Source organism: Pristiophorus japonicus, chromosome 15 (assembly GCF_044704955.1).
Source record: "Pristiophorus japonicus isolate sPriJap1 chromosome 15, sPriJap1.hap1, whole genome shotgun sequence".
Classification (NCBI taxonomy): Eukaryota; Metazoa; Chordata; class Chondrichthyes; family Pristiophoridae; genus Pristiophorus; species Pristiophorus japonicus.
The window spans coordinates 173,611,026-173,621,927 of NC_091991.1; the positions used below are offsets into that span (position 1 = coordinate 173,611,026).

A 10,902-nucleotide genomic window follows, 5' to 3' on the forward strand; every position below is an offset into this window, starting at 1 on the left:
TAACATCCAGATGCTGAGAGGATGTTTCCCCTCGAGGGGGAATGTGGAACTAGGGGGCATAGTCTCAGAATAAGGGGCCACCCATTTAAGACGGAGAGGAGGAGAAATTTCTTCTCTCAGAGGGTCGTGAATCTGTGGAATTCTCTGTCTCAGAGAGCTGTGGAGGCTGGGTCATTGAATATAATTAAAGTGGAGATAGACAGATTTTTGAACAATAAGGGAGTGAAGGGTTACGGGGAGCGGGCAGGGAAGTGGAGCTGAGCCCAAGATCAGATCAGCCATGATCTTATTGAATGGCGGAGCAGGCTCGAGGAGCCCAATGGTTGACTCCTGCTCCTATTTTTTAAGTTCTTAAGATCTGATCAAGTGGTATAAAATATTGAAAGGACTCGATAAGGTGTATGCAGAAAAACTCAATCCTCTGATGGGGAATCAAGAACGAGGGGTCATAATCTTAAAATTAGAGGGACTTTAGGCAGGAAATCAGGAAGCACCTTGTCACACGAATGGCAGTAGAAATCTGGAAATGTTTTTATTTGTCCATGGGATGTGGGCGTCACTGGCAAGGCCGGCATTTATTTATTTATTTATTTATTTATTTATTTTTTTAATTCGTAGCCAATCGTTCCAATTCTTTGTCAAATCACAAACGCCAGAGGTCACCTTGCACATGCCAAGGATCACTCTGCGCCAATGCTCTTAGCCAAAAGGCCTAGAGCCACTGCACCGTTCCTGGAAGTACTGCAATACCAGGTTCGTGCCATGGAGGTGGATGGGTCAGGTCCCCCACACACCTCCGTGGAGGTGGATGGGTCAACCCTCCCCACCCACCTCCTGTTTCCAAAAATGCAAGCATATACCTTCCTGACCAGGGAGAAACCACCCGGAGGTCATGGTGGCTGGTCAGAAACGGTACTACACTTGATCTTAGCCAAAAGGCCGAGAAGGCCGGCATTTATTGCCCATCCCTAATTGCCCTTGAGAAGGTGGTGGTGAGCCGCCTTCTTGAACCGATGCAGTCCGTGTGGTGAAGGTACTCCCACAGTGTTGTTAGGGAGGGAGTTCCAGGATTTTGACCCAGCGACGATGAAGGAACGGCCGATGTATGTCCAAGTCAGGATGGTGTGCGACTGGGAGGGGAATGTGAAGGTGGTGGTGTTCCCATGCGCCTGCTGCTCTCGTCCTTCTAGGCGGGAGAGGTCATGGGTTTGGGAGGTGCTGCCACAGAAGCCTTGGCCAGTTGCTGCAATTGTCGCTCCCGAAGTGCTGTGGCTGCTGGGGAGGCAATTGGAGCTTTAAAGACCAAGATCGATAGATTTCTGTTGGGTAAAAGTATCAAGGGATATGGAGGTGAGGCACGGGCCAGCCATGATCTAATAGAATAGCAGGGCAGGCTCGAGGGGCTGAATGGCCTCCTCCTGTTCCTAGGAGACCAAGAAGGTTTAAATGGAGAAAAATTGCAAAGTGTTGCAGTACAAAGGGACCTAGAGGGTCCTTGTGCATGAAACACAAAAAGTTAGTATGCAGGTACAGCAAATAATCAGGAAGGCAAATGGAATGTTGGCCTTTATTGCAAGGGGGCTTGAGTATAAAAGCAGAGAAGTCCTGCTACAACTGTACAGGGTATTGGTGAGGCCACACCTGGAGTACTGCATAGAGTTTTGGTCTCTGTATTTAAGGAAGGATATACTTGTATTGGAGGCTGTTCAAAGAAGGTTCACTAGGTTGATTCCGGAGATGAGGGGGTTAACTTATGAGGATAGGTTGAGTAAGTTGGGCCTATACTCACTGGAGTTCAGAAGAATGAGAGGTGATCTTATTGAAACTTATAAGATAACGTGGGGGCTCGACAAGATGGATGCAGAGAGGATATTTCCACTCATAGAGGAAATTAAAACTAGGGGACAAAGTCTTAGAATAAGAGGCCGCTCATTTAAAACTGAGATGAGGAGAAATTTCTTCTCTCAGAGGATTGTATATCTATGGAATTCTCTGCCCCAGAGAGCTGTGGAGGCTGCGTCATTGAATATATTTAAGGCGGAGTTAGACAGATTTCTGAGCGATAAGGGAGTAAAGGGTTATGGGGAGCGGGCAGGGAAGTGGAGCTGAGTCCATGATCAGATCAGCCATGATCGTATTGAATGGCGGAGCAAGCTCGAGAGGCCAAATTGCCTACTCTTGCTCCTTTTTCTTATGTTCTTAAGGTTTGATTCTCTGGTATTTGTCAAATTAGTTGACCTCAGTCAAGCCAGCATTTGGGATACAGCCTTCAGAGGACTACATGCCCCTGAGCTAGGGAAGGGAAAAAGAATCTACCATGTTTCCCAGCCCTGGTCAGTATCCAGTGACTCTTGATGGAAAGTGTCGATAAGAACACAGGCAGTGTGTTGAGATGCTCCGCTATCGACTTACGTCCCACTGTGCCTTGAATGTTATTAGCGAAAATCCTGTCTGCAGGAAAGGAGAGAAGCGGGGAGGAAAACTGGAAATATTTGTCAATGGCAGCAAGTGGACGGATCCATCTCTTCATGACATTTAGGATCATGTGACAATTCAGCAGCCTGCACTTCCTCTTTAAGAAGCGAGCGTCTATATATAGTCTTAATAAAATGAAGTCAGTGCTGATAATAGTCAGAAGCTCCGGTGATATGACATTGAGTGAAAATGTGGAGAAGCATAGTGCAAAAAGATATTGTTACATACTTCACAGGAAGGTGTTACACTTAACATGGGCTCCTGGGAGTGATTCTAAGGCAGTGAAATCATTTGGAGGTTCAAGACACAAGAGAGGCCCTGAGCTCCAAGAATCGCTCCCACGTATCTGTCAGGGTTTAAGTTTTGAACACTTTAAGATGGGGGACAGCTTTATCCCATTCCTGTTTTACTGGTGCTGAGCATCAGCAGTGGAATGTCGATGCTGGGGCAATCCATCGAATCGATGTATGATGACTAAAGGGTTGCAGTCGGTGGCTCAATCACTGCCCTTAGTAGTGCTCATTACATTGCGGTACTGGCATGTGATCCGCCAGAATAGTGGTCAATTGTGAGAGGTTTTTTTATAGAGCGGATAGGGAGAAACTGTTTCTAGTGGCAGGAGGCTCGGTAACCGGAGGTCACAGATTTAAGATAATTGGCAAATAAAGCCAGAGGGGACATGAAGATAATTTTTTTTTTAACGCAGCGAGTTGTTATGATCTGGAAGGCACTGAGGCAGATTCACTAGGACCAGTTAAAAGGTAATTGGACATGTCCTTGAAGAGGACTCATTTGCAGGCTTATGGGGTCAAAGTTGGGGTGTGGGATCGCTCTTTCAAAGAGCTGGCACAGACACGATGGGCCAAATGGCCTCCTTCTGCACTGTACGATTTCATAAGAATTCAAAGTTTCAAAACAGAATTGCACGGGGATTAAAGGGCAGCGTCTTCATGACAAAGTGCTTAGCAAGGACATTCTTGCTATTGAGGGAGTGCAGCGAAGGTTCACCAGACTGATTCCCGGGATGGCAGGACTGACAGGTGAGGAGAGACTGGATTCACTGGAGTTTAGAAGGATGAGAGGGGATCTCATAGAAACATATAAAATTCTGACGGGACTGGACAGGTTAGATGCAGGAAGAATGTTCCCGAAGTTGGGGAAGTCCAGAACCAGGGGATATAGTCTAAGGATAAAGGGTAGGCCATTTAGGACTGAGATTAGGAGAAACTTCTTAACTCAGAGAGTTGTTAACCTGTGGAATTCTCCACCGCAGAAGGTTGTTGATGCCAGTTCATTGGATATATTCAAGAGGGAATTAGATATGGCCCTTACGGCTAAAGGGATCAAGGGGTATGGAGAGAAAGCAGGAACGGGGTACTGAGGTGAATGATCAGCCATGATCTTATTGAATGGTGGTGCAGGCTCGAAGGGCCGAATGGCCTGCTCCTGCACCTATTTTTTATGTTTCTATGTTTCAAACCTTTTCCTTATGAACACGTAACTCGGTAAAAGAGTTGCATTTATATAGCGACTTTCACGGACACCGGATGTCCCAAAGCGCTTTACAGCCAGTGAAGTACTTTTGGAATGTCGTCACTGTTTTAATGTGGGAAGCGCAGCAGCCAATTTGCACACAGTAAGCTTCCACAAATGTGATAATGACCAGATAATCTGTTTTAGTGCCGTTGATTGAGGGATAAATATTGGTCCAGGACACCGGGGGTAACTCCACTGCTCTTGTTCAAAATAGTGCTATGGGATCTTTTACATCCACCTGAGAGAACAGATGGGGCCTCGATTTAACATCTCAACTGAAAGACGGTATCTGCGACAGGGCAGCACTGCACTGGAGCATCAGTCGAGATTTACACGATCAAGTCCCTGGGGTGGGACTTGAACCCACAACCCTCTGACTCAGAGGCAAATGTGCAGCCCACTGAACCACAGCTGGCAACATAAAATCACTCTGAAATAACCCATGGGATCTTCATAACGCACTGCTCTTCAAGTCCTCCCCAATCAACAAGGTTTGCCAAAGTTTTTCTTGCATTCTTTTAAGAGACTACCGCTTTAATACCCCAGTATCTGTCATAAAAACAGAAAATGCTGGAAATACTCAGCAGCTCAGACAGCATCTGTGGAGAGAGAAACAGAGTTAATGTTTCAGGCCGACGACCCTCTGTCCAGAATCTGTCATATATTTTTATTTGGATTTCTCCCTGCTGGTGTGACGGTTATGTTTTGTTGAAAACTGGAATACTGCCCTCAAAAACATTGCAGCCAATAAGCCTCACTTCCCAACCTCTGTTGACTGAACCAGTGTGAGCTATCTGTTTCCCATGTCAGTCATCTCTTGGCCTCTTTTTAAAAAAAAATGTATTCGTTCACAGGAGGTGGGCGTCTCCGGCAAGGCCAGCGTTTATTGCCCATCCCTCTTTGCCCTTGAGAAGGTGGTGGTGAGCCGCACTCTCTGAGTGAGCCAAAGGTTTGTGACATCGTGGGGCCGTAATTCATCGTTCCCGAAGGGACGGCTAGCGCGGGGTTTGAGCAGCTGATCGAAAAGATTTGGGTACTTTTCCCCCTCCCTGAGCCATATTCAGCTCGGTGGTGGGGGGGATTTGAGCGGTGTGCACTTCTGCCGGAAACGGCGCAGTGAAGCCGCTCTGAAGGTGACTTTCCAGCGGAGAGCTCTGCCGCCGCGGGCCGCTAGAAACCCACCAGGACAGGAATTTCTAGCGGCAAAATGGCAAGCCTGACAGTGCCCCCGAGGTATTCGAGTCGGTGCTCAAACGGGACACCACTGGAGTGTTGCCGCGATCGGGGCCCTTTGGTAGGGAAATAGTTTTATTAATTTTAGTGTTTTTATTTCAGATTACAGCATCTGCTGTATTTATCTTTTCATATAGTTTTATTAATTTTTAGTGTTTTATGTCAGATTACATATTCCACTGTATTTATCTTTTCATACAGTTGTACTAATTGTTTTGGCTCCATTCAACCTGCTGAGTGCTGCTCAGACGTTTGCACATACCCCTGTACTTTGGTACAACTTTCAGGTCTGACTCTTTAGTGCAGGCCTGTGGGAGGGAGAGACCTGCTTGGCAGGGTTCGCCCTGAGGATGGGAGAAGTGTTGGGAGGGTGACCCCTGGTGCACCTGGTCAGAAGCAGGGCGACACGCAGGAGAAGGTGTCATCATCAGCACCGTGCAGACAGGCAGCGGGCAAGGGAGGCAGCAGCCATGATTCGTTCATTCTGCGCCCGACCAGTGCGCCCGCCGTCTTCACCGGCCCGAGTCAGGATTGCGGTTGGCTGCTTGGGGGACAAGGGATATCCCTTATCCACTTGGCTGCTCACTCCACTGTGGAACCCCAGGACAGCGCCAGAGCATCCTACAATGACGCTCACTGTGCCACCGGGTGCATCATCGAGCAGTGCATAGGCATCCGTAAACAGAGGTTCCGGTGCCTGGACCGCTCTGGTGGCACCTTGCAGTACTCTCCTCAACGGGTCTCCATAATCGTCGTGGTCTGCTGCGTGCTGCACAACCTGGCCATGAGGGGACAGCCGCTGGAGGTCGAGCCAGCAGTACCACCCGAGGAGGAGGAGGCGGAGGAGGAGGAGGAGGAGGCGGAGGAGGAAAAGGAGGAGGAGGAGGAGGAGGAGGCGGAGGAGGAAGAGGATCCCCGTCGCCCCAGCGCTAAGAGGCATCGACCCATCGCCACCCTGGAAGGGTCGGGTGCAGACTGGCCAGCACCCTCCTGGGAGGTGTCTGACACCTCCCCTGCAATCTCCCTCCATGCATTATGTGCTGCCGGTCTGCCGGATCTACCCACGTCAGGAAACAGTATTCTTCATCTGTCCTCCACACCGTCCATCAGTGTCTCCAGCTCCATATCAGTGAACCTGTTGGCTCTCCTTGCATCTCTTACACCAGCCATCCCTACATCTTCCTTCCCCCCTCAGGGCCTTGCTGCAAACCCTGGCCTTTAAAAAGGCCAGGGAGCCGCTGGCTCATTAGAAACCCTTACCTGCATGCTGAATTTCTCAGTGGTGACAACGCTCAAACTAAGACAGCCACACCGCTGAAATATCCACTTTGGAAGGGTTCATTAGCGCAGGAAACCCATTTGTTCACTTTTGGAGCTGAATATGGGGTGGCCCAGCCACGAAAAAATTTCAGCGCTAATGGCCACAAAAGGGTGGGGGGAGCAGCAGTTTTCCAGCGGTAATGAATTTCGGGCCCCATGTGTCATGTATTCAACTGTCATTGTAACCCATGTATAAACTGACTTAAGTTGCACACCGTGAGAACACTGACCACTAGGTGGTGAACTTGTGGGAGACACTCCTAACCTGAACTTTCAGGTATAAAAGAGGAAGCTCCACCCACCTTCATCACTTCAGTGCTGGAATAAAGGTTACTGGTCACAGAGTGACCTTCTCTCTAGTATGGGCCTCGTGTGCATTTGTACTGTGTAGTAAGGACATATTACCATGTCTCTTCCATTAAGAAAGGGTAATGCTGCACGCAGTTCCCCACCATCCTATCCGGTACCAAGACCATTTACATCCACAACACCGCCCTTTTCTGCCTCTGTCACTGCTGAAACACTTCTCTGTGATTTTGTCACTTGATTTCTGTAACGTTCTCCTTGTCAGCCTCCCATCCTCCACAAGCTTTAACTTCTCCAAAACTCAGCTATTAATATCCTGTCCTGCTTGCAATTTGCTCCCTCCCCTCGCTGACCTACATTTTCTGTCTGTCTGTCCACCAATGCATTGAATTTAAAATTCTCGTCCTCATCTTCAATACCCTCCACCGCCTCGCTCCTCCCTATCTCTGTAATCTCCTCCAGCCCCACAACCCCTCGAGATGTCTGCGCTCCTCTAATTCTGCCCTCCTGAGCATCCCTGATTATAATCGCCCAACCATCGGCGGCCGTGCCTTCTGCTGCCTCGGCCCCAAGCTCTGGAACTCCCTCCCTAAACCTCTCTGTCTCGCTCTCTCTCGTTCCTCCTTCAAGACGCTCCTACCTCTTTGACCAAGCAGCTGCGCTAAAATCTACTTGTGCAGCTCGGTGTCAATTTTTTTTAAATCTCATAATACTCCTGTGAAGCGCCTTGAGGCGTTTCACGACAGTAAAGACGCTGTATAAATACAAGTTGTTGTTGTTCTACTCTATCCCTGCAGCCTCCTCCAACCTTATGTCCACTCCCTCACCATCGGGTTCTCTGACTCTGGTCATTCGTGCAGCCTCCCCTTCCCCGCTCCTTTTGCTCCACAATTGCTGACACAGATTTCAGCCACCTCAGCCCGACTGTCTGCAATTCCCTTCTCTAACTGCTTCCAAGTGTCAGCTGTGAATCAGTGGGCAGCACTCTCGTCTCTGAGGTAGCTGGTTGTGAGTTCAAAGTCCCACTCCAGAGATTTGAGCACAGAATCTAGGCTGACACTTCCAGTGCTGTACTGAGGGAGTGCTGCACTGTCGGAGGTGCTGTCTTTCAGATGAGATGGTAAACCCAGTCTGCTTTCTCAGGTGGATGTAAAAAAATCTTGTGACATGATTTTCAGAGAAGAGCAGAAGACTTCTCACAGTGTCCTGGTCAATATTTATCCCTCAACCAACATCACTAAATACAGATGATCTATTTCACTGCTGTGTGTGGGAGCTTGCTATGCACAAATTGACTGCCACATTTCCGACATTAAAAATAGTGAGTACACTTCAAAAGTACTTCATTGGCTGTAAAGCACTTTGGGATGTCATGAACGGCACTGTATAAAATGCAGGTCTTTCTTACTGTCTTTTCTCTGCCTCTCCACTTCTCTCTCCGCCTACATAAGAACATAAGAAATAGGAGCAGGAGTTGGCCATTTGACCCCTCGAGCCTGCTCCGCCATTTAATAAGATCATGGCTGATCTGATCATGGACTCAGCTCCACTTCCCTGCCCGCTCCCCACAACCCTTTATGCCCTTATCGTTCAAAAATCTGTCTATCCCCACCTTAAATATATTCAATGACCTAGCCTCCACAGCTCTCTGGGGCAGAGAATTCCATAGATTTACAACCCTCTGAGAAAAGATATTCCTCCTCATCTCAGTTTTAAATGGGCGGCCCCTTACTCTGAGACTATGTCCCCTAGTTTTAGTTTCCCCTGTGAGTGGAAATTATCCTCTCTGCATCCACTTTGTCGAGCCCCCTCAGAATCTTATACGTTTCAATAAGATCACCTCTCAGTCTTCTGAACTCCAATGAGTAGAGGCCCAACCTACTCAACCTTTCCTCATAAGTCAACCACCTCATCTCAGGAATCAACCTAGTGAACCTTCTCTGAACTGCCTCCAATGCAAGTATATCCCTCCTTAAATACAGAGACCAAAACTGTATGAAGTACTCCAGGTGTGGCCTCACCAATACCCTGTACAGTTGTAGCAGGACTTCTCTGCTTTTATACTCTATCCCCCTTTCAATAAAGGCCAACATTCCATTTGCCTTCCTGATCACTTGCTGTACCTGCATACTAACTTTTTTTTTACGTCCTATGACATGCTACCCATTTTATCCGCCCACCAGCGGAGGGCAAAAGGCTGAGTAAACCTCCCAGACCTTGAATCTGCTGCTCTGTCGACTTTTGGTGATAGACAGTAACTTCATGAGGTCACTGAGTGGGTGTAATGTATTTGCTTCATGGCATCTTTGCCAAGAATTCATAGCAACACATTGCTATTAACATAGAAACATAGAAACATAGAAACTAGGTGCAGGAGTAGGCCATTCAGCCCTTCGAGCCTGCACCACCATTCAATATGATCATGACTGATCATTCACCTCAGTACCCCACTCCTGCCTTCTCTCCTTACCCCTTGATCCCTTTAACCGTAAGGGCCACATCTAACTCCCTTTTGAATATATCGAACGAATTGGCCTCAACAACTTTCTGTGGTAGAGAATTCCACAGTTTCACCACTCTCTGGGTGAAGAAGTTTCTACTCCTCTCGTTCCTAAATGGCTTACCCCTTATCCTTAGACTGTGACCCCTGGTTCTGGACTTCCCCCACATCGGGAACATTCTTCCTGCATCTAACCTGTCCAATCCCATCAGAATTTTATATGTTTCTATGAGATCCCCTCTCATTCTTCTAAATTCCAGTGAGTATAAGTCGAGTCGATCCAGTCGTTCTTCATATGTCAGTCCTGCCATCCCGGGAATCAGTCTGGTGAACCTTCACTGCACTCCCTCGATAGCAAGAATGTCCTTCCTCAGATTAGGAGCTAGTTGGTTTATTAACAAAGGTTTAACAATCACACTACACGTTCTTCCACTGGGCTCACAACTGTATACCTCATCATGGATCCCCCGAACCCAACTGGCTGGGGTTTTATTGAGTCTTGTGAACATCACGTGACTGGCTAAGCCACTCACAATGCAATAGGTCTGCACTATTTTGGATGGAATTTTAAAATCAAGTACCCCTTTTTAGTAAGGGCACTAGAACCCACAAATTTCCAAATTAACTGGGAATTTTAAATGGTCAAATTAAATAAAAACTCTGCTTCTGGTGGTGATGATGTACTCCAGTCCCTCCGGCGCCCACCTCTTGTGGAAAGCCGCAAGTGTACCGGTGGACACGGCGTGCATAAATGTCATGTCAGATGTGAAGTTCAAACCCATGCCCCAAGAAAGGGACCAGAATACAACAACTTTTAGTAAGGTTAGGATTACAGTCCTCAAGTCTGGCACCTTAAACCAGTCAGCTATCGTGAAAATGGATACCAGTTCTACAACTATTTTAGTTCAAGACAATTAAATCATTAAATCAAGTGCCCCCTGATTAAAGGCGGGGGCGACACTCCAAACACTTTCAACCAAGTGCCTCTTGTTTTTTTTTTTGAGGGCACTAAAACACAAATTATAAAAGTGCCCCCCTGGCTAAAAGGTGGGGGGGGCGGGGACTAAAACCGGCATAATAAACAAATTAAACTTTAGACAAAACATCAAATTAAAATTTGGTTGCCGGGGGTGATGATGCCCTCCAGTCCCTCCGGCGCCCACCTCTCGCGGAAGGCCATGAGCTTACCAGTGGACACCGCCTGCTCCATCTCCAGGGACACCCTGACTCAGATGTAACCATGGAAGAGAGGCAGGCAGTCGGGCTGAACGACCCCCTCGGCCGCCCGCTGCCTGGACCGGCTGATGGCCCCCTTGGCCAGGCCCAGGAGCAGTCCTACGAGGAGGCCTTCCGACCTGCCCGCTCCCCTCCGCACAGGGTGCCCAAAGATCAGGAGCGTGGGACTGAAGTGTAACCAGAATTTGAGGAGCAGCCCCTTCAAACATACCTGTGAGCATACTCACAGGTGCATACATTGCACTGAGGAGGAGACACTGCACAGAATGTTGGCTTCCAGCCTGCTGCTTTCGAAT

General features: G+C 48.1%; 1 pseudogene; it reads right to left on the reverse strand.

Annotated features, from left to right (window-relative positions):
• Positions 1-716: 716 nt before the first annotated feature.
• Positions 717-951, reverse strand: LOC139225977 (U2 spliceosomal RNA; annotated as a pseudogene).
• Between the last annotated feature and the right edge of the window lie 9,951 nt (positions 952-10,902).